This window comes from Pteropus medius, unplaced genomic scaffold, assembly GCF_902729225.1.
Source record: "Pteropus medius unplaced genomic scaffold, Ma_sr-lr_union100, whole genome shotgun sequence".
NCBI classification, from domain to species: domain Eukaryota; kingdom Metazoa; phylum Chordata; class Mammalia; order Chiroptera; family Pteropodidae; genus Pteropus; species Pteropus medius.
The window spans coordinates 28,041,973-28,065,031 of NW_024349802.1; the positions used below are offsets into that span (position 1 = coordinate 28,041,973).

Below are 23,059 nucleotides of genomic sequence, written 5' to 3' on the forward strand. Positions count from 1 at the left end.
TCTCATTAGTGAGCTCAGTAGCTTCCCTAGAACAGTTAATCTGGACTCGATTCATTGTTCTCTAATGTTTTCTTCTTTTAGAGTTAGATGATCCCTGAAGAAACAGCACAAATAGCATGTGACAGTGTCCCATGTTTTGGGTCATATTCTATGTTCAACAACTAAAAGTGTTTTCAATTCAGTCGACAATATTTTAAGGCTTATAACTGTTTCTACAAATTTTAATCAAAAAAGTTGTAGTAGAAAATATATGTGGAATGCTTGTATTTCTATGATTGGAATGAGCTAGTGTTAAAATCGTGCTTCCATCATGTTCCTAAGGCCTGTGACATTCTAAACCTGGAATTGCTACTGTTAGCTGAGGATGTGCTAAATTGGGTCAAGAATGTTATGCTGCAGAGATATTATACCTATCAGCTCTTTGCTCATCTTAACTATGCATAGGCTTCACTTACACACCAGTACCAATGAATTTTTTAACCTCCCAATGATATCATTGAGAAAAAAATTTTATTTCTTAATTCAAAGTATTAGAAGTCCTAACGGCATAATTTGCATGTGTGATATCTTTTAAAAATATCTTATGTATACAACACCCTTGGGAGAGGTAGTCTCTAATCTGTACAACTGTATGCAGCAAACTTCCTCTCATTCCCTCCCTCCACCCTTATAACCAAAATCTTTTACTCTGAACACCATGCTTCTATTTCTACTTATACTGCTATTTCCTAAGATTTCTTACTTCTTGCTCAATGAAGGAATTTATCAATATGACAGTACAATTTATCATTTAGAGTGATTACCAACTTGAAGTCATTTGTTCTCTGCCAGTCATCCCAGATTGCCAAACTCAGGGAAATAATAGCATGCTTTAGAATCATAGGATTTCAGAAGTGAAAGGGGCGTAGTAATTCCGTAGTACCACATTTTTTTAAATTTACAATTATTGTGAGTGTCTGTGTCTAAACATTTTGTGATATTTACTGTAAATATAACATTTTTCATGAAGAAAATGGCACTGCTTTTTTATTTTATGGTGGTACTGTTACTTATCACAGGCTTCATTTAAACAAAATCCCTTTTGTTAATTTTTCTTGAGGCGATGAATTTATTCTTTATGCTACTTGTATAATATCCAGGAGAGGGCAGTAGAGTACCTGATTCAGATGTTAAGAAATTGTGCCACATGAAATTCTTTTTTTAAAAAAATTGCAACCTTTGAGTGACTATTATGATCATGTTAGAGTAAAGAGATTGAGACCTTTGTCAGCTAAATGCTGTGATATACAAAGGTGAATATTTTTCTTAATTTCTTCTTTTATGTGAAATTCTCTCATGTAAATATATTTTATTCATTAATAATAATCACCGATAATATTACCAGCAATATTCATCAAGTTAGAGCTTTATAACCATTAAGGTTATTTGAAAGTAAATACCTAAAATATTCAATTTGAGTCTTTTTTAAAATTTGATAAAATATTAAGTGTTTGTTAAAAAAAATCAGTGGTGTGAATTAGTGTGAATTCAGATGGCTTTTCTATTTAACCTGTTACTTAATTGTTTAATACTAGTTATGCTTTAGTAAGATGTCTATGCCTCGTCTTTTCCTCCTGAAGCCAGAGAAATAAGCATTTTCTTACTTACAAAATCATCATTCATATAATCATCCCCCCATATTTAAGTTCACTCAAAGCTAGCATTCCCACACAGCAAGTTAACTCAACTACAAGAAACCCATTCTGCAACCTGCTTATCTTAGAGGGAACATTATGAAATTATATTGCTCAAAGGAAGGCTTATGAGTGGTTTACTGAGTTCCTATTTACTCTAATCTCTCAGAGAGGACAAATCTCAGGATATCCAAAACATGCTTCTACTTGTAACATTTTAAGGTATTTCTGTAAGCTCCATATTGCTGGTCTTTTCTGTTTGTAACTACCTAGATATCATGACATTTGACCTAACTAGTGGAAATCCTAGAGCCGAGCATCTTAGAGCCTGAGTTTGGAGTCATCAGTTTGAATCTTGTCCACACCCCCTATGGATAAGTGATCCTGGACAATTTATGTAACTGTCCGAAGCCATTTCCTTGATCTGTTGGAAAAGGTAATAATGTTGCTTATTGTAAGGTAGTTATGATGGGTAAATGATCAAACACTTAATAAATTGACTAGTGTGTAGGAACAACTTAATAAATGTTTATATTATTAGTTTTAGTGTTTCATATAGTCTTTCTAAAGAGACTATTAGAAATAGCTTTATAAATCCTATGGTCTAAAAATATTTTTGAGGACAATGTCACTATATTACTGAGCCCCATGGAAGAATTGTGTCTCTAATTTTTATCACTGATACACCTTAGATTATGTTGGCAATTTATTTGGCTTTATTTGATAATCACTTTGAATTAACTATCTGTCATTATTCTGTCTTTCCATCAGTTTTTAGAAAACTAATATTCAAAATTTCACCTCATTGCAAGGAAATTTTGCATAATTTACTCTCTCATATTTATTTATATCTTCTTTATATGCATTTTTCCCTTTTCTGTTTTATTAATTCCCTTTTGTTAAATTTTATTGTATATATTTTTGCAAGAGGCTTTATGTTCTTCCTCGGACTAGTTATGAAGTTTGTACATCCATGCAGGCAAAAGAACAAAATTAATCTAAATGATTCCTGAGGAGCAAACTTTCTAATTTATTGGAAAGGAAGGTGGTATATATTAACCACTGAAAATTTCACTCTGCGAGTTATAGTAATTATGACCTCAATAGTAAATATTATATAATATCATGTCCCACACATAAGACCTTTCTCATTTTTACTTATAAAATTATAAGTAATATTATATAATATCAAATACTAAATGTAGATATATAAGAGCATATATATAATAGATTTAAGAGAAAAGGCAAAGGAAATAGTATAAACTTTTATTTTTGTTTTCTCAGTTATCTACTTGCTTCATGTAATATCAGCATAAGATAATTTAATACCTAGATACAGTCCTTTGTCACAATAACTGAGAAGAGTAAAAATTTGCATTGTCCTTCATATGCAGAAAGACCACTTAAGCTTTTTTTACACAGGTACTTATTGAGACTGATATTGCATTCTGAGTTGAATTCAATGCAAAAAAAAAAAAATCTATCAAGATATTGTCACTTTAAACTATAAGTACAATATATCCTATGTAATTGCTATGTTGAGAAGAGAAATCAGATATAGATGAGGAAAAAAGGTGCTTCTGTTATTTACATATATGCTGAGTTTTATTAAAGAAAAAATTGGAATGGCGTTATTTATGAAAGTTTTCTCTTTAAAAGGCACACATTGTGATTTTGCTATTTATAGTCATGTGCTTCATGGTCTGTAGATCATGGAAAACATTACTATTATTTAATCAATATCCTCAGAAAGTCTATATAATAATTTTATATGAAAATTCCAAGTATTACATGTTCACTGTAAAAAAATGAAAAAGAACATTTTACTGTAAAATAAACATTACATACTCTGATGTACTCTAAAATAACATTTTAGCATTAAATTATTAATCATCATAATTGCTGAATAGTCTTGAACATTATGAACAACATAAAATTGAACAATTTAAAAGCTATCTTTCCAAGCATTTATCAATAGTTTGTATTTCTAGAAAAAAAATTGTTATGTACATGTTATTTCTTAATCTCTCAAATACTACAATTCTCATAACTGTAATATAGAGTTCTAGAAAAGGTAGAGCTTTTGTGATTTTTTTAAAATTATTTAATCTTGTGTAATTATTCTAGTGATTATTATTGAAGTTTTTCCTTAGTTATGTGAGGGATTTTTTTACCCTCTCAGATTTTTGCCTCTTTCAACAAATCATTAATCTACTTATCATGGATCTTAGTATTAAAAGATAATTTGAAAGACTGAAAATGTTTTTTCAGTAATTCTTACCCTGTACTTTAGTACAGCATAGAAATACATGAAATGAGTATTAATACTGTACTGCTATGCTTTTAGTAGACATCAATAATCAATCAGAGCATTCATTCCTACTGAGAGCATAAATATTCTTCAAATCTTTCTCAGTATATGTCTCCCGGAAGCTCCAACCAATGAAACGAAGCTGACAAAATAGATTAGTTCAGTTTGTCATTTCGAACATAGAAGTAACCAAATATAATTTATGTGCATATATATGTAAATTGTATATCCACATACATATACATACATATCTATACAGCCTATCTAACTACTCACATTATCTGTATGAAAACGTATATGTATTAATACTTATACTTTTGCCAATATAAATATTTAGTATTACATAAATCCTTACCTATAGATGATTTTTATAGAGAAATATACAACAAACAGAAATAATTACTTTCATTTAGCCTCTAATAGTGATTTGAAATTTAGACATTTATATGTTCATTCAATTACTATAAACATCTAATTTTAAATGGTTATAAAGAATGTGATTTATATTTTCTTGTTTTCCTTATTAAATATTTATTAATGCATTTTTAAGACTGTTAATACTTATAATGCTTATGTAATCAGATTTACTGCTCTTCTCGATTTGATTATGTTAAGGGAAAATAAAAACAATCAACTACCACCATGGCTAGGATTGGTGACTTGAGATCTGATGAATAGACTTTAGTATTTTCATTTAATTTTTCTGATCTAGATTAGCAAAGTAAACACATGCACTTTAATCTTGGGTAGTAGAAATGATCTTTTGATATATTTATTCTTGAAAAAAAGACAAATTTTCTTTCTTCCTTTAATGAAACAGATGCCGAGTAACATTGTAGAAACAGATGGGTTTCTTTTGTATCTGGGTGTCATTTTGTCTATTTCCCACCACCCACATCCATGACTTCTAGACACATCCATAGTATTTGGCAATAAGACCAGTCCCATGATCTCCTAGTTTCTGAATTGCCTACTGTCTATTTCAGTCGGCACTACTCTTACTGACAGTGATGTCCCACACATAAGACCTTTCTCATTTTTACTTATAAAAACATATTTATCACAGATCTCACTTTTTCTAAGATCCTCTATCATCATAGGTTAACTATATTAATCAATTAACTTAAACCAAGGTGTTAATGATTAGTAATAGGTCAATCTGACAATAGCTGCCTTTATCACCTAACCAAAGGAATATGAACTAGAAAAATTTAAACACAGTGTAAGGCAATGCAATTGAAGGTAATAAATTTTTAAGCACTGGGAACTTCCCTAAAGTCTGTTAAAAGATTGCCTGTTTCTTCTATGTGTTTCAGCATCACCTATTATCTTGATATTAAATTATAGAGTCATAGAGATTTAGAACTAGAAATTACCCAACGATAAACCAATTCAGGAGTAGCAGATAAGCAGCACTTGAACTGCCAAAGCCTCTATCTACCCCACCCCCAGTTCTTACTCACTGAGCTGGGACACTAGCTCACAATCTATTTCAACAGAGAACACCAAGTAGCTTCTTCTAACCTACCACTATTGTTGCTAACATGAAATGATTTGTCATTCTGGACCTAATCTACTTCCTTATTTTTACACATGAGATCCAGAGAGATTAATGGGGGTGACCAAAGCAGCACAGCTAGTTAGATGAAGAACAGAATAAAAAGCCTATACTTCCAGGGAACGTTCACTTTCATTACCCATGTATGTTTTATCGCTATCATGTTTTCATCTCTGGATTGACTAAAGAGAACATGAACTGGGTAGAAAAAAATGCTTCTTTATTTTTCTCCCTTGGGAAAAGTGACAGTTCAGCCCCTGAGAAAACAGAAGCTTAACCAAGAATAGAACCTGTATTTCTTGATACTTCATTCAAATTTTTTCCTTTTCCAAGAGTGGAACTCATGTCTCTTGATCCTCTGTGCACACCTTTCTTAGTTTACCACCTAGATTCATCGTTTCAAATTGCATCTGCATATATCCAGCCCTCATTTATTTATATACAGTAAAAATAAAACTAATTCATAAAATAGTTCTAAGTCCTAATAATTATGAAATTGGTATAAATAATTATAAAATATATTACTAGATTATATATGTGTAAATTGATAATATCAATAAATATAATTTTATCAAGAAATAAAGAATTAATAATATGATTAGTAAAGTCATCACCCACTATCATTCTAGTTTTGTTCTAAAAACTCTATACTAGATAATTGTTCTGTGCTATTTTTTTTGGTTTCTGATGTTTAGAGGAAAATGGTAAATCTAAAATTATTAATTATTGAAAAGATTTCTTATGGTTACTCATTAATTATTTTAATTTCCAAGACTATAAAATTCAAAAATTATTCTATTTATAATTTATGCAAAAAAGAGACTTAACTTTGCATCTAAAGCTAATCAGATATAAGGATAATAAATAATACTCTATTAAATAATTGCCTTAACAGTTTCTGAGTTCAGGAAACTGCTACTCTAGTTGCATTTACATGTTAATTTATGGTCTATTTATTGGCTTTTGCTGCAGCAAAATTAGTGTAAACTGAAGTAAATTTGGTTGCAAGCTCTTGAGACTAGGGTAAATGTGGGTAAAAATTATCTGATTAATTTAGTATATTATTGCAGCCAGCTTTTCTACTTTTTAATGACTAGAGTACATATGGCGGAAGTTGACAAGCCAGCATTAAAACATCTCCAAAGCTTTTTCATTGATCAGTTGTTTGTTCTTTATCCTATAAACACGGTCTGTGTCTCTGTGCTTTATAAAACCAATAGAACAGTGAGTTAACTCCATGTTTTATTGTTCAGATTTTCATGAGAGTCCTGAGCAAAAGCATCTGGAAAATGGTTAGAAGAAATAAAAGAGAAAATAAAAGTTTGATCTTATGCCTTAGTCTGCTTTTTATAAGTTTAAGCTTACCATCTACTAACATCGTCTAAGTCTAACAACAAAGCCATACCTTATACTCTTTGCTGTACCTGTAGGTCCCTTGACATTTTTAAAATTATTTCCTTCACCTTTGCTTGTTCCATTAGGGAAAAAGAAACTATTATTCTGCCAACAGCCCCATTTTTTTTGGCAAATACCTATGCATTACCAAAACTTGTTTAAAAAATCATTTGCTCTAAAAAGCTTTCTCTCCACTGCCCAATAAGAAGTCTTCTTCAAACAGCTCAAGCTATGTACATACTTCAGTTATGACATTTATGGCACATTATAAGCTTATATCACATATCTGTACATAGGGCAATATCTTATGATTCTTCTTTTTTTTTTTTTAGTGTCTGTTTATTTATTTATTTTTTATCACCTACAGCACCTGGTCTTCCTAGGTGGTCTCCTATCCAAGTACTAACCAGGCCCAACCTGCTTAGCTTCCAAGATCAGATGAGATCGGGTGTCTTCAGGGTGGCATGGCCGTAGACTGATTATTCTTATATGTCCATAGCTTTGTAATACCTGGCACATCCTCGAGGATCAATAAATTATTAGTGAGAGAATGAATATAAATGACTGACTGACTGACTGAATGAATGAATGAATGAATGTAGAGGATTGGGCCTCTGGCTGAGTCATACTCCTAAAATGGCCTGCCATCAGTAAGAATTAATTTTGGTTATCCGTAGATTCAAGGAGGAGAAGTCAAGTAGAGTTTCTTTCCCTTAGGGGTATACTTCAAGGTCATAGTGGTATTAAGGTAGGAGACAAATTACAATGTTTTTGCCTATGCAATCATCTTCGCTTAGTGTTTTTCATATTAATCTTATTTAGAATATATAACAACTCTATGAAATAATTACAAATGATATCCATTTTGCAAATGAGAGAACTAAACTCAAAGAAGTTAAGTAACATTTGTAAGACAACTCTGATAATGAGTTGTAAAGCCTGAATTTGAACTCCAATTTGTCCAACTGCAAAAACCTTAGCTCATACACAATGCACTAATTTAGCAATCATTTCACGGTGATTGGGATCAGAAATGCATCAGAAATGAATTCAAAGTATCCTATCTTTGTCCCTGTCAAGCTATAGCATCATTTCACACCCTTACTTTCCTTCTTAAGGAATTTTATGCCTTAACAGACCATGCAAAAGAACCTCTATCATACTTACTCAGCTTTTGTGTTTCTCCCCTCTTGGGAGAAAACCACACTCTTGATAGCTGTTCCAATCAAAACTGTGGTTTTAAATGAAAGGGAAATTGCTATTGAAAATAAAGCAAGGTAAAAAAATGAAATTAAGTTTGTATATGTATGTGAACATACAAATATTTCTGTTTATTCTGTATGTAAATATCTACATTAATCAGCATTATTAAAATTATACTACATGTATATTAAATAACATGTATTCATATAGTTGGCATCAAACATCATATGCACAGAAAAAATATCTAGAAGGAATTATACTAACCATTCATAATTAGCTATTTACAAAATTACAATTTTACATTAAATTTACATACAATTTTACATATGTATTTTATAGTAACTATACACTGCTTTTATGATTTAAATAAAGTTATAGAATTATGGTCATTGAATAAGTCAATTCATAGTAGATTTCTATGTGCATATAAAACTTTTAATTGTTAACTGATCCCATTTTATTTCAGAAAATTATAGATTTTTTTAAAAGTTTGGTAGTTTCTAAAATATATTTCCATGTATAACCTCTGTTTTCTTTTCATCCTTTGAAAAAAATATATCAGCTCCTTTACAGTCTTTACTCTCAGAAAGAATCTAGAAAGTTTAACATAACTTTCTGTCAAAAGGGAGCCTGCTTTTTAAAAACTATAATTGCAGATTTTTTGCATAGTTAGGTAAGGTGCTGTATTGGATAGATGAGGACCCATTGAGCTTCTATTATAGAACTTTAGAGAGAACAGCAACAAGCAGGGACCGGTGAGAGTGGAAGAAAAGTTAGCTGACCCCTCCAATGAAGACTGAGTGTCCAAATCACCAAGCTAAGTCTTCACAGTGACTCAGTTTACTCTGTTGATACTGATCCAAAATGGTCAGGCTTCTCAGCATCAGGTAAGAGAGAGTTCTATTTGAAGATGAGTCATGTGAGGCAATTCGAGGGGACTCAGGAAGACAGGTCTAATTGTAAGGGTGAGGGCCAACAAGTTTCGTACAAGTGGTCAGGCCTTCAGCCAGCCAGCCTCAGGTTCAGGGCTGGGCTTGTAGGAATGGGTATCAAACTAAAGAAGTAGGCACTGGTGGGAGAGAGTCTCCAGCTGACTAATAGGAGCCTCAGAACAGACAAACTGAAGTCACACCAAGAGAGAGGACAGCAGACACTTTCTGGATACTCACAGACGTTAAAGCAGGGAGTCCTAATATGCTGCTCTTTCGGGTTCATTCTAATATATGAGAATGAGCCTGCAAGATGCCGGTTTTTAGTCTATGCAGCTGTACCCAAGAGAACAGTCACTAAACTGTTGACCATTTTTCAGTTTCCTCAACTATCAAATGAGAGAAATAATTGTCCCCACCTCACATAAGTGCTGTGTGGAATAACTAATGTGTGTCAAGTGCTTAGGTTTATTATTGAGAAAACTTGGTTATTTTTGATGACCAGTTCCTATATAACCTAATGTTTATACCAGTGGTTTTCAACTCAGGTAGCAAGTGAGAATAGCCCGTGAAGCTTTTTGCAGCTGCAAATTTTTGAGCTTCACTTCAGTCCAATTGAATTAGAATTTCTCAGGCTCATGTCTAAGGATCTCTAATATTCAGAGAGTTGCAGGGCTGGTTTATCCTGTAAAGATGACTAAGCATATAGTAGTGACACTGCTTCATTAATCTATTAATTTATTAATTGTTAAAATTAATTATGATTATTTAAAGTAACACAAAAATTGTTTATGATTACTTAAAGTAACAAAAGTAACAGATGTATACTATTTAATTAAATCATGTTACAGGCTAACTGAAATAACTACTAAACCAGTCTCTAAAAAAAAAAAAAGAGCAATCTGTGTAATAAACACCGAGATTAATTCTCTTATGTGTGTTAAATGTACTATTTGCTACTTGTATTCACAATAGAGAAACGTATCATGCTACTGATACTCTTTCATGATTTTTATATACAGGAATAGTAATTCCTTCTGCCTATCTCTCACAGCCCTTCCACATACAAATGAATGAATTAATAAATGAATGAAAAATGTCTAAGAATGGACTGCAAAAATGAATACTTACCCTAGTTCCCAAGTCTCTTCATAAAGGAATTTCATTTCTTTTCATTGTTGAAACAGTTCCATTTCAAATATATCAGCAATTTTTAATCTTCTGGCCCCTTTGATCCTCTAATAATACTGGGTCAGTGTAAAGGTGTCATGGGAAGAAGGAACAGGTTTTAGTAAAATATCAGCTACTCAGAATTCTCTTCAGTAACAGCAGCAGTCACCTGATTCCCTGGGAAAAAAAAAAATCCCCTTCTAGTAAATTCACTCAAGTTTAGAATCTCTTTTTGTGATTTCAGACAATATACTTTCAGGCAGTATGCCTCGTGGCGCAGAATACAATTCATACTTGATAGATGGTTCAGTTTATCTCCCATAACAATTCTTTATTTTCTAGTGCTTTTGATTGGAACAATTTTTATTTCTTTCTAGTGTGGGTAGAGAGAAACTAACCACTTTGGGCTCATTTTTATGCCACTGTTTCATGTAATTTTTAAGGAGAATGCACTAGAAATTTACAGTTCTAAAAAATGGAAAAAAATAGAAAAATCACTAAGAAGTACATATCCCAAAAGGAACTGCCTACCAAAGTCAGGGAGTTGTAAAGTATGGAATGAAACATTTACAGTCAGTGAAATAGAAGAAATTGATGTATTAAAAAAACGAGTTGAAGCATCATAATATTACCTGCAGAAGAATAGCATTCTTCTTCTTCTAAAGCAGGGCGATGACAAAAATCAACAAAGTAGATTATAGTGGACAAGTAATAAAACATTCTCTTTTTTTCAAGCAGTCTTTGATAGAAGGAGGCATACTTGGTGAATTTTAGTGCACATGAAAGCTGAGAGTGATAACACTCTACAGAGGATGCCATATGTAGGAAGAGAGAAGTTTTCCTTAGATTCATCAGCTGGAATCCATCATGGATGTGATGGCAATTGCATTGGCAGAATGCATTTTCCTTAAGAGCTGGACCAGTTTGTTTCCAACTTGAATAATGTATGGACACCTTTGAAAGAAAAAAAAGGAAAGGCTCTCACAGACCTCCTTCCCTTCCCACAGTGGGCAAATTATTTTTATAATATGATTTTACATACTGTATAATGTATATGTGTATATCACATATGTATTATACATAATATATAACCTATGTTAATTATAAGTGAAGAATAAATTCTTAATTCTAATAGCTTTTATATGACTAAAGTCAAAACTGATTTACCTATTAAATTCAAATAAAATTTTAAAGTGATACAATTTAAGTTAATTATGTTAATAGGATAGATGTTAGTGTTCTCTCAAGAAGAGATTATCACTTTCCATGTGAAAATAGCCCTCATGACTATGCTAACGCATAGTTTACTATTCTGACATGAACCATATGAGAACTTAATATTTCTACCACTTGTTTCTGGTTGTACTATCATAAGATTTTTATTTCACCAGCGATATCGCTTGACTTGCACATGGTATCAGTGTGACCACAAGCATCCACCCAAACATGAGCACTGCAGTTACAAAACAGGATTCAGTTTTATTTTTGTGGATCACTCAGATGATCAATAACATTATGTGTTGGTTTTCCAGATCATCAAAGTGCAAACAATTTAAAAATAAATTATTGAATAGAATTTCTTGATATGCTGAGATTATGTCTTCAGACTCAATTTGAGTAACAAAGAGGTAGACTGAGAACTTCAGCTTATCAAAATAGCCACATCATTAATAACAACTGTAGGGCAGCCCTGGGCAGCTTGGGAATCTTGGGTAGCCTATGGGTCAAATATTTACTTTGTAACACTGTGATTTCATTCTTACTTCTCCCCAAACATTTACTGAATATCTACTGTTCAAGGCAAAATGATAGACACTGGTGAGCTAAGGATAATTTACATATGGTTCTTCCCCTAAAGTTTATCAGGAGAAACAAACACATATTTTGAAACATGGCCCCACTGAAAATAATAATTTCTACTACAATGACCACAGAAGTAAGTACAAAGTGCTATGAGCAAACATAGAAAGTTAGGTGACATTTCTTTAGCTAGCAAGAACTTGGAGATCAATCTAAATACCCTCGTAGTTTAAAGATAAGTTAAGGTCTTTTTTCAATCAAATTTATTGAGGTGACATTGATTACTAAAATTATAAAGTTTCAAGTATACAAATCAATAATACATCATATGTATATTGCATTGTGTGTTCACCACTCAAAGTTAAATTTCCTTCTGTCATCATACATTATTTAACCCCTAGTTAAGGCCTTCTCTTTCTTTTCTCTCTATCTCAGTTGTCTTATTGTCAATGTATATTTTTCTCATCTTTTCTTATACTTTGTTTAGTCAATGACACCAAAGAAATTGCTAACTTTCCTAGGAAGTTCTTAATTCTCAAGAGCCGTCCTCTTGTGCTTTTAAAATATATTTTGAGTAAAAAAATTATACATTGATGCTCAGGAATGTGGAAGATAAGGAACTGGTTTAGCATAACCATAAAGTACAGGGACTCTTGGCTCAAACTGAAGAGATTCAGATTTCAACTCTTACTGTCTGAGCAACCTTGGCCTCATTGCTTCTAGTTTGGTTTCTTCACTTTTCAAATGGGAATAAAAATAACTACCTATTCATATTGTAACTAGAAGAATGAAATGAAATCATGAATGCAAAGCAATGAGCACAGCATGTAGCACATATCCAGTGCCTCAATAAATATTGGCTAATGTGAGAAGGACTGCCAGCCCTCAGTGATACAATGGATAAAAAGTATTCCTAATGAGGGGAAAAAACAGAGACAAATCAACTCCTGACTATCAATCCTGGGGCATTTGGAGTTCTAAAGGAGAACTTACCATGGTTAATGCTTTTCTTTCATATCAGATCTACACTTTGCCATGTAAATACTTTTATTTTTATCCTATTAAGAAAAAACCTAATGTAGTTTAATGGAAAGGTAATGTCATAATACATTCCATAAAACTTTATCTCATAAAAGTCCAATTTGTCCACTAACTCGTTACTACTTGGAGTAAATCATATTGCCTCTCTGAGCTTTTGCTTACTCATTTGTAAAAAGAGGTCTATACTCAACATTTGATTTAAAATGTGTCTGTGGATTCATTCTAAGATTTCCAAGTTCACATTTTTTGATAATTGATTTGATCTTCTTTCGGGAATTTATAGGCACAAGAGCACTGCTGACTTGGTATTATTTTTGCCAGAGAATTATTTCTGTGGTTTGTAGCTCAACTGATACTTTTCAAAACTTTCATACCCCTATTATTTTTTTCAGAAGCTATAGTTGGCAAAATCAAATGTGTTTCTTCTCTGGTATTTCCACTATTAGCACAGTATAAATAGAGCTTATAGGGAAATGGTTCAGTGTGGGAGTAGTACTCTACTATTTTTCAGTCATTTAATTTAATGTTTAAATCCCATTTCTACTCTTTACTACCAGGATGACAGTAAACATGTCATTTCATCTCTTTGAGGACATCTAGTATGTAGGTTGGTACATGGTACCTGCTCAGTGAACTGACATTTCTTTGTTTATGCCTTTCTGCCAGCATCTTATATACACATTCGTGGAAGTCTAGATAGGTAGATAGATCTCTTTATATATCTTATTGTTTTGTACTCTGCTATAAGTTAAGCATTTTTATTCATTGCTTTATCGTAAATTTTGGTGCTTTTTAAACTCCCAAATGCATTTAGAATACTGCTAGAGGAGACAGTAGATTATTGATTTTTATAAAAAATTTTAGTCCAAATAGAACATTATTTATCAGCACTAAGATTCAACAAAATCTCATTTTCACTAAGCTTCTATTAATTAATAGAAGAAACCATATCATTTCCCACATCAGATACCATAGCATTGAAAGCTTTTTGGATAGCTCATTTATAATAGCCCCTTGTATTGCATTGTAGACCTGAATATTTGTAGTCAATAAAATGTTTCCTGATTTCACATTTACAATTTTATTTATTCCTAAAATCTCTAGCACAACACTCAACTATTTTTGAAAATATCTTTAAAACTGACACTTGATATTGAACATTTTTTATAAAGAGCACTTAGAATTTCTGTTCTTTGACCTAGCATTTTAAAGATTCTACAACCAGACCCCAATCTACTTATTCTTGTGGTAGTAGGTCCCACTCATTGCTAGTGTAACCATTGGACTCTGGCCTTCCCAGGGACCCAGGATATACCCATCTTTGCTGGTACTGGGTCTCCTTAACATTCAGTCCATCTGTCAATATCCCTCCTATGCTCCAAAGTCCAAAAGTTCAATGTCTTCATAAAACTCAGGATGACTGCTTTACCTTTGTATTTATTTCATGTGGACACATGAGGGATTATTTCCATTTCCACTCAATTAGGTTTATCACTGAAATTATTTTTTTAGTCCTTTTAAGCACTTGTCATTCACTCACACTTTTCCTATAAATCCCAGTCTCTCTAGATAAATGCAGTTATCTCCATTCTCAATTCATATATTAAGACTTTGAGACAAGCTGAAGAATATTGTTTATTTTGGTTGACTGCTATCACTGTAACATTCTGATCATTAATTACAACTCTCATTTTTAAGTATATCAAGAAGTTCTTTACATTATTTATGCCTGTTGTGTTTTCTTTCCTACGTATCTATTCCATACGTTCAGCACTTTGCTCAAGTCATCTACTCCACTTTCACAGATTATATTCATATAGATGTATTATATATGTATATATACATGCAATGAAAACAATAGTGTAACATTGTGCCTACTATTTTGTAGTTTGCTGCTTCACTTAAAAGATTATTTTCCCACATCAATTGACACAGTTGATTTTCATTGTCTACTAAGCATTTTATTGTTTAGGAATATCGTACTTTATTGAAGCAGTCCTCCAATTTTGAACAAGTTTTTTTCTATTACAAATAGCCTTGTGATAAACATGAATAAATAAGTTGTGCAAAACTCTAATTATGTCTTTAGTATAAAGTATTAGAATTGAAATTGCTGGCTTAAATAACATGGAAGTGTTAAAACTTTTGATAAATGGTGCCAAATTTTCTTCCAGGAATTTTTGCCTAACTGAATTCTTAGTATTCTTTTTTTTTTTTTAACTCTGTTACTAACATTGTACGTGATTCTTTTATGTTTATCTTTGCTTATTTGCTACTCAGAAATATAATCTCTATTTAGGTGTTATTTTCTTGATTATTAAGGAGATTAAACAACTTTTCCTAAGCTTACTCAACATATGACATTTCCTCTCTTAGAATAGACCCTCATGTCATTTGCACCCAAGACTACATGACAAGTCCCTGCTTCCCAGGTAGGAACTTCAAATGAGGACTATCTAATTCAAAAACAGAAGCCTTGAAGCTTTCCATTTGGTGTTGATAAGATGACCATTGTCAAAGAGACATCCAAGACTTAAATCAATTTCAAGTAACCCTCAAACATTTAGTGTGTTTTCTTTCACTGAAGTGGAAGAAAATCTTCCCCTGTCTCCAATACTGCCTTCTCTTAAACACTGAGTTGATAAAGTGTTTGAAAAACCATTCTCTGTAAGTTGAATGGTGGCAATCCATGCGCTTAAAGTTCTTGTGCTTTCCTAAAGTGTTTGACTTGGTCTCACTCCTTCCAGAACAACTGAGTCAATGTGAATAGTCAACGCTTCTCATACAACAGTGTTTTTTGGGAGTCGTCGTGGATACACATTTTTGTCCATGACGTAAGACTGCAAGTAATAACATATTTTATTGCTCACAACAGTTTAGTACACTTTGAACTCTGTTTCCTCCTAGCTAGGAGGAAATTCTTCTTTACTCGTGTTTTGTGGATCTTTTCCCTTAACATTCACCATCACTCTTACATACACACCTTGGGTATCTCCCTATGCTCTGTGTTGCTAGCAATTTAGAACATTGTGGGTAAATTCCTCTGTTTTTCAATGGTCAACATTGGCATGCTCTTTGTCCAAGCCCACATGAGTTCCTAAACTAATGCAATTCCACTATCTCTGTGTTATTGTGGGCAAGGGGTATTACTTTTCCTGACAAGACCATAATTATGCTAAAGCACTCTATCAAAGGCCTGCCTTTCTAGGGGTTTCCAGATGAAATTGAGGTTCCTGGTGCCCAGAGCTCTTTCTCTGTCACAAGGTATACAGTACAAATTATTTCAAGAGTGCCTGCTTCCTCTTTCAATTCTCCAAGCACACATCTTTTTCCACTCAGAGATGATTTTGCATAATTTCCCATATGAGGACCTATAAAATCATAATACTGGCTTTTATTTCTTGGGGGACAAGAGTGGAGACATAAGCAAATCTTCATTCCATTATTTTACATTTTGTTACAGTGGGAAGAAGCCAGGTAGAATATCTTTCAACAAAAGCACCAAGATAAAATAGATGATACATATACAAAATGAGATATCAGACCAAAATATAAAGTTATCGAACTATATATAGTTTCACTGCTATTGTACCCCTAAAGTAAGAAGATCTTATCTTCTTTCTAAATGGAGTAGAGGGCCCTCTCTTTCCCTACTTTAGGTGTAGTAAATAAAGCATTAATTCTTGGAGAATTATCAATTCACATGGTATTTATAATTAAAGTGATGAGAAAACTTTCTATTTAAAAAAAATCAACCAATAAGCAAAGGGGCCTACTGAATTCCAAGATTTCATCCTGGATTAAGAGAAAAATAGGCTTCCCCTAGATTTTAAAAGAATATTGATACACAAAGCTAAAGTTATATTTTAATTATATTCCATTTTATATGTTTATTTAATATTTCCATTAGAATTACATACATAAAACATTTACTCTTAATTTTGACAGACCTTTCCAAGATTTTAGCTTTACTAAATTCTTAATATATTCAATATTTTATCAATAAGTAGGACGAAATTGAATCTTGGACATTCTTCTTATACAAGTTTTATTTTGTAAATCTAAATTTTGATAGATTTACTAATTTCAATTCTACTTAACTAACATTCAAAATAATTATTACATCTAATGTACTTTAGATAATATTAAGAATACATGACTGATAAATGATAAAGTACTGAAAATGAGTGATTCCTGAGGGATTCTGCTTAAATCACTTCTAATTTTAATGCTTTCCTTTTGCCCAATTAAATTATTAAAATTTTAAGAGGTGTATCAGTCAGGATTCAGGAGAAGATTAACCCACACAGAAATCTGAACATCAGAAATTATTTACTGGCTAGCAATGAATAAACAGAACCGTAAAGAATATAGTAATAGCAGATATTGGAACAGGGCCACTATCCCTAGGTCTTAAATAGCATACAGTAGATAGAACAGGATCTTGAAGAGGCTCCCAACCCCATACTGAGATCCAGACTTCATTGGAGAAGGGCAGAGTTTTCTGAGGCTGCAGAGCTGCTCAAGGGAATGCCAGTAGAAGCTATCCGCAAGGAGATGTCATGGCAGCGGTGCTCTGCCATGAGCATCTGAGAGGCTCCACAGTAACTACTCTGTGAATGTCTGGAGCTGGGGCCCTGCAAAAGCTGTGAATGTGACTGAAGCCAGACACTGCAGAAATTAGGTGTACTTCAGGAATTGCCTCGAGGAGCATTCCAGAATCCAGAGGAGAAACCCATCTCTCCTTCAGTTTCCCTTTAGCACTTTCTACTGACAAAGCTTAACATTGTCAAGGGAGAAATGTTTACAGGTCCAGCTCCATTGTCATAGAAAAGACAACGAATTGTGGATTTGCAACTGTTGCTGTTATTTAGCAACTCACACAATTAAATATTGTGTTTGACTTTCAGCAATATCAACCCCGTGGCTATGATAAAAAATATATATTCTTTCATGGTGGTCTTGGGAGCTTGCTGGTTCTCAGGCTATGACTTGAGCTGAGAAGTTGTTGTGCTCAAGTGCACTCAGAAAAATCTGTGCTACATCACTGTCCTTATAGTCCTCATTACTGCTGTAATGGTCAAGTGCAGCAAGACACTTGCCTCAGTTGTCACTTTATCACAATACACTACAGGTGATAGTTTTAATTGTGATGTTATTGCATGCCATGGATTTCTAGAATCCCATTTGCCATAGCAAGGTGCTCAGTACTTCAATCAAGCCTGAGGGTACAACCAAACTACTCTCATCTTTATGGGTCTACCAACTGGGAACACATCCAGAGCAGAAACCTCACAGTAATTTGAACAGAAAAAGTTTAATATAAAGAATTATTACTTACAACAGGGAATTAAGGTTATGGGAGGCAAGCTAATAATGACCAATGAGGACTCTAAATAATACAAGAAGAGCACATACAGGGAGCATCTATTATTACTTTGGCTGAGATAGTGTAGCCAAGGAATCATTAGGAGTTGGAAGACATCCCTTTCCCAGGGCTGGGATCTAAACCTCATTGCAGAGGATGCATTCATGGCACACTGAATAGCAAATGTTCACTGAAGTCACAAGTCATCTGGGGGAGTGCCAAGGAGGTTGCTACCAGGGAACTGCTGTGTAGTACTAGCCACCATTGGAAGCATACCTGCAGAAACCATGCAGACTGTGGGAGCTAGGTGTTGTACAAACTGCTAGTCCTGCAGAAGCCCGGCTCCAGAGCTCATCAGAACCAGGAAAAAAAACCCTTTCCTCCCCCAGTGTCCCATTAGCAGCCTCTACTAATAAAACTTAACATCACGCCAGGTAACAAATTAGAAATATTTAGAGTCCATCAACAATATAACAGAATAAGCAATGAAAGGTGGATTTAGATTTAGCCTAAAAAGTTAAAAATTAATGGCTATCACATAATTAACATTATGTTTTCATATAAATTTACCCAGCAACTATGAAGATATGCTCTAATATAATGTGGAAAATGTAGGAGTAAGTGAGCCATGGTTGTTTTTTTTCCTTTTTCTGATGATAAATAGGTGAAGAAATCTATATAATAGTATTGGATCCATGTAGGATCAAGATGATTATAAAAATAATTATAGTAATTAATAAAAAAAAAAAAACAACAACGAAAGAAACAGAAGAATCTTCAAGGAAAGCAGCCTATTCAATGCATTTGTGGCCCAGCCAACATGACATTTTAACAAATGTTTATAAGAATAAAAGGAAGCTCTGGATAATCTGAACTTGGAATAAATTGATAAATTTATCTCTGAAGTTGCCTAAAGGAAGTTTCCAATAATTTATTCAGCCTCATTCTGTTTCATGTTGATATAGCTCTTTTACTCTTTTCCACAACTCAGAAATAATCAGAGATATAACATAAATTATTTTAGTCTTTTAAGAAAGTTTTCTGTTCTAAAGCTCTTTGGCACACATTTTTAAAAAGCAGTGTCTGGCATGCCTTCACTTTGAACGTTGTAAATATAGTGATCTAGCTAATTAACTCATCCAACAGTTAGATGTATAAAGAAAATGTATATTGGTTTTTCTAGCTTATCTAACTTTTCTTATGATCCCTACCCACTGGGTAAGGGAAAAAAATGATACAATGTAAATTTTACAATTTACAAACTTCAGTGAAATTTTTTAAAAATATTATTTTTGATAAACAGTCCTTTTAAATACAATGCATAGTCTTATTGATCCCTCCCCACTTCCTGTGGTTTTCTCTGGATAGTCTGTAGGTTTATGCAAGGCAGCTTAGTTGCAGTAGGGAAAGATGAATCTCAATTCCCACTGCTCACTGTTTTCTGAATTCTCATTGGATCTTGCTTCAATGTTGTATGGTTTTCTCCTTTTACTACTAATGTTCCATCTTGGGTTATTATGGGTGGGGCAGTGGCTTCCATCACTGGAGCCCATGATTCCAGAGGAAACCCCACCTGCGGTTCCCATCCATTTCGGGTCACTGACTCAGATTCACTGATACACCCCTTTGCTCTCACAGGATGTTGGATGATTCCAAGTGGAATCTGACATGAAGGTTATCCAATGTTTTAACAAAGGACAGTGTTCAACAGACTGTGTTGTCAGGCCCTCTCATGTGTTAGTTCATATTTTGTTTTCTTTTTCTCACAATCTGTTGAGCCGGGAGAGGCAGATTTTGAATTTTCTCTTTCTCTGTAGTATATGTACATCATACCTATGCTTACATGCCGTGGCCTATCATTCTGGGTAAAAGGGTATCTCGAACTGCATGGGAGAAAGTCTATGTAAGTTGATTAAATTTGTAAAATCCTCTTGTTCTAGACAAAGCCCTCCTTCAGTACTAGCTACAGGATTTTATCTTGGGCATTGGAAGCTGAGTATTAACATGTTTTCTCTTTGCATTTCTTCTGTAACAACCCTAAACCTTTTCTGGTCAAGTGGTGCAAGGATTTTCATAAAAGGAAATAAGTCAAGAGTCATTAATATAGTTCAAAAATATTATCCTGCTTACACAGGCTTTTGGATAGTCACTCCTCTACTCTGCTGTTTGCTTTTTGTTGTTTTTAAAATTATTCTTACAGTTCTATTTAATATTGCTTATTATTAATAAATCACTAATTTCTAACTCACTTATCTAGTCCATCAAATAGAATTAAGTTTGGCCTCAAGTGACAAGACTCAAAATAAAAATAGTTTTAAAAGTTGAAGTTTGCTTCTTTTTCCTATAAAAGTAGACAATCCTAGGGAGGTTTAGTGGCTCAAAAATCACCAGGGATTCAGGCTCTTTGTTTCTTGTTGAAGAATCATTCTCATTAACTACTTTCCACCTCAATGACCAAGAAAAATTCCTGAGATCCAGCCATTACATTATCTTTTAGCAAATAGAATAGAGACAAAGGAAGGATAAAGCATCTTCTTCCACTCTTGGAATTTGCGTATCTCATTTTCACTTACTTTCCTTGACCAGAACTTAGTCACATAAGATAAATATTTGCAAAGGAAACTGAGTAATGCAATTTTTTTTTTCTTCTGGACAACTGTGTGTTTAAAAAATACATGCAGGGCTCAAAGGAAATGAATATTGGCAATAAGCAGTCTCTATCGCATGCATATTTTATACATGGTGGCCAGAGTGAGAAAATATTATATCATTTAATTTTACTATATTGTTTGAAATACAGGACTTGCAATTTTCAGAAATAATTGGTGATATCAAATAATCAATGCTGTGCAGAGATCTCACAATCACACCTTCTGCTAATTAATATCCTTCGATCAGAAAACTCCTAACATTAATTCCAAGCCATTTATTTTTATTGTTAAATTAAAATTATAAAAGGAAACAAAAAAGTAACCATGAAACAAGTAATTACCATTGGAACAATTAGAGAAGAAACGAACATAATTTTTAGGAGAATGTCAGATCATTTTGTTAGCTAAAATAATACTGTATGTTGTATCAAGAAAATCAAACAAATTTAGTGCATCAACACAATAATGGATTATTGTTTTGCTAAAGTAGAGGTTAACAACTTTTCTGTAAAGGGCCAAATAGTAAATATTTTAGAGTTTTATGGCATAGAGTCTCTGTCATAACTACTTAGCTCTACCATTTTAGCACAGAAGCAGCCATGGCTGATATGTACATAAAGGAGTATGTTTATGTTCCAATACATTTCTACTATTAAAAACAGACAGCTGGCAGGATTCGGCCTTTGCTTAATGTGAATATTTCTGGCCAACAGGTGACTAAATGCTCAATCTTCTAGAATACTGGTCTCCTAGGAAAGGGTAGGCTCAGGAAAAAGAGGAAACGGCTTTGAAGTTAATTCATTTCTGCGTCAGCATTATTTTTACAATATCTTAACTTTCATATTATTTCACAGTTCTAAAAGCCCTTTCACATATATGTATGTTTCACCATTATACTATAAATTAGAAAATTTGAATTTTGATACAGTATTTTGTAGGATATGATATTTTGATGCAATATTTTGTAGAAGGTTAAGTAAATTGCTCAAAAGAATGGGGCTATTGAATGTGAAAACAAGGATTTAAACTCATGTTCTCAAACTGGTCTAATAGCACATTACTTCCACCATTTTAAATTGGAATACACAGGTGGATGGAATATAGGAAGAAGGTAGGGAGAATTTTGTGTAAAGAAGTTAATAAGCTACCCTGAATTAACCACAAGCATTTAACGAAAATCATTAAATGTGCATCTGACAGTTTATATAGTAATGTGGTACATAAAAGATGTAAACAGGTATAAGATATGCTTATTAACCTTCAGAGATTTTCAAATTAGTTCAATATACATTATATATATGATATGTAATACTATATATGCACATATAATATAATATCACATAATGTGCTAGAATAATTATAACAAAGTATATTAATAATACACAATATATTATTAACAATGCAAATATAATATTTTAATATACTTATAAGATATAAATGAATATGTTTAATATGATAAAGTATATAATATAAATAAAATAAAATATATATTATAAATATATATTGTATACTTATTAATCTATTTTATATAAAATCTATAGCTATTATAGCTGTGTAAGTATATGTATAGAAACATATAAAGATAAGTGTTATAATGTATAGTGAGTGGCAAATAACTTTTTTAGCTTTGAATTACATGATGAATCTTAGTTATTTTTTAAGCTTATGAGTTTCTATCAAGATATGGAATAAAAGAAGATTCTTTATTTCTTTACTTGTTATTTATTGGTCATGGACATTGGCTTCTCTAAAGACAAAAGTGGAATCAGAGTTCTCAGCATGTGAGTTTAAAGCAAACATATCAGCTGCACGGATAACTATGTCATTTTACTACATTAAAGACCCCCACGTCATTGCCATGATCATCACAACTCTGAATTGTTAGGACGTACTGTGTCAATAGCACTCTAATCTGTATGATAAGCAGAACAGTTTTTAGGACCCGTAAGGTAGACAAGGA

General features: G+C 32.8%; 1 pseudogene; it reads right to left on the reverse strand.

The window, feature by feature from the left end:
* Positions 1-7,295: 7,295 nt before the first annotated feature.
* LOC120581672 (uncharacterized) lies at positions 7,296-7,413 on the reverse strand (annotated as a pseudogene).
* Positions 7,414-23,059: the final 15,646 nt, after the last annotated feature.